The following is a 2,754-nucleotide window of genomic DNA, read 5'->3' on the forward strand; positions in this document are numbered from 1 at the left end:
GAAACATTTATTTGGGTTATTAAAGAGTTTAAAGGAAAACAACTCAAAATTTTGGGACTAAAGTCAGAGTGTGTGCCTAATCTTCTCTCTGTACATCTTCTTGTCACATTAAATGGGTAAACCATCTGTTCATACAGGTGGATTTGTATCAGTGACACTATAAAGAATGGACAGAGCATGAGTGACGTCAGCTGTAGGTTTCCAAAATGCTGTTTTGAAGCAAAGACGTGGCTCATCAGCGGAGGTATGACGCCTGGGTACTCAAATAAGCGACCATGCAACTTTGAGCCTTAATATCATTTGAACAGGTGAGTTGTATATAAATTCTCCCTCAGTACAGTTGTCATGAACGGGGAAATTAGCTACAGAGACCAAAACTGTTTTTTGTACCAGGCTGTAAACATGTTTATTTCTACTGTGAAGTTTTTAACATGGGGACTTAAGGAGACTGACTCACTTTTGGAGCCAGCCTCAAGTGGACATTTGAGGAACTGCAGTTTTTAGCATTGGCTTCATTTCCCAGCACCAGACCTGGCATATATTTGCACATAAGTGATGATTGCAGGCCTTCTCTGCACTCCTTACAGTTTCTTCTTCCTTTTTTACTTTCACATTTTTTGTTCATTGCGTTCACAAATGTAAAAATCAGAAGATTTCAATTATAATCCCACCACTGACATGATTAATGAAGTAACTTGTGGCAGTACAAAAACTGATGAGCGTTTACAGGAACAGAAACTGATTTTACATACAGCCTACAATTTACTCAACGTCTGCAACAATGACAGCTCTGAATGGTATTTTGTCAAGTCTGCAAAAAAAATAACCCCTGATGATGTCATCGGGGTTATCTCAGCCTGCAGATTAACAACAGTAAATGTGAGTCAAAAACCCCAAGGTGTGGAGTTTGAAAGATATTTTCCAGGCAGGGAGGTTCTAATGGAAAGACAGGACAAAGAATGAGCCAAAAAAGAAAGAAAAATAGATTTTGCTGCTTTAATTTTGTCTTTCTCCTGCGAGTCTTCAAACTTTATGGAAGTGTAATATTAAATGGCTGCGCTCATTTTCATACAAATGTAGATGTAGCTGAGTAAGTGGTTCTTTCTTTTTTTAAGACACTTTAATACAGCTGCTGATATACTGGCCGCTTCATTTAGGGAGAAAAACATCTGGATGAAAAAATGGCCAGAACATTAAGTCCACAAATGGCTTCCTATCACACACACACACACCATACTGCAACTTATTCTTATTACAGATTAAACTGCCAGTTATCTTCTTTATTAGCTGATTAATAATTATGAGAAGATTCCAAATGATTACCAAGAACCAAAGTGACAATCAGCCAGGTCAAAGAAAAGCGAGTGAAGATATTTTACATTGAAAATAAGTTTCCAGGGATTAATCTGTTACCAAAATAGTTTCTGTTAATGTTGATCGTCATGTTTTATTGAGTACGATGTTATTTTAAATTGTTGTTTTATAATTGTTGTTGTTTTTGTGTGGACCCCTCTCACTGTTATGGAAGCTAATAATGGGGATCCAAATCAAAATAATAAAGAATAATAAAGGTGTATTTTGCAACATAAACACATTATCCTGTGAGAAGTTGTTACAAGTTTGATGATTTACTTTTATGTGAGGAAGTTCGGTGTCACCACAAATAGCGGCTATAACAAAACAAAAAAATAATAAATGTTGAAACCATCCTTTGGTAGTATTATATGTTTTAAATGAAGTAATCTCATTTTCAAAGATTATTTTAGAGATTCCTCCAAATACGATGAGGTCACATACCACAGTTTGAGAACCAGTGGCTTATTGTATTTGGCTGGAGACTTTATTTAAGTTATTTTTACTTATTGTTTCATATGTAGAGTAATTCCACTGACTCTACATAGAGTAGTTACCGGTAGTAGTTATATTTGTCTTGTGTTGCAGTGTTACTATGTTACTTTAAATTGTTTTTATTATTGTTGTTGCTGTTTTTATGTGGACCCAAATAAAGAATATAAAGGTCTATTTGCAACATAAACACATTATCCTGTGAGAAGTTTGATGATTTATTCCTCACAAGTTCTTTAATGTGAGGAAGTTCGGTGTCACCACAAATAGCGGCTATAACAAAACAAAAAAATAATAAATGTTCAAACCATCCTTTGGTAGTATCATATGTTTTAAATGAAGTAATCTCATTTTCAAAGATTATTTTAGAGATTCCTCCAGATACGATGAGGTGACATACCACAGTTTGAGAAGCAGTGGCTTATTATAAGTAATTTTTTCTTATTGTTTCATATGTAGAGTAATTCCACTTAGTTATATTTGGCTTGTGAGTACTATGTTACTTTAAACAGTTATTATTATTGTTGTTGTAGTTGTTGTTTTTGTGTGGACCCACTATCTACCACTCTTTGTGTCGATCCAAATAAAGATAAATAAAAGGTGTAGCTATCGTGCAACACACAAACACATTATTATCCCGTGAGAAGTTGTTACAAGTTTGATGATTTACTACTTACTCCACAAACTTCTTTTCATGTGAGGAAGCAGCACACAAAGGCGTGGCTAGAACTCGGTGAAACACAAATAAATAAATAAATAAATAAAAAAACACACAAATGTTTAAAGCGCAGTTTGGCAGCGTTTGTCCTCGGTACGGCAGTGTGTTGTGTTGTGTGGTGTTTACAGTGTTTGCAGGGATGGACATTGGTGTCTCTCTGTCCGACAGTAACATTCTCACTGGCACACAGA

The sequence above is a fragment of the Larimichthys crocea genome, chromosome XVIII (assembly GCF_000972845.2).
Source record: "Larimichthys crocea isolate SSNF chromosome XVIII, L_crocea_2.0, whole genome shotgun sequence".
Lineage (NCBI taxonomy): Eukaryota > Metazoa > Chordata > Actinopteri > Sciaenidae > Larimichthys > Larimichthys crocea.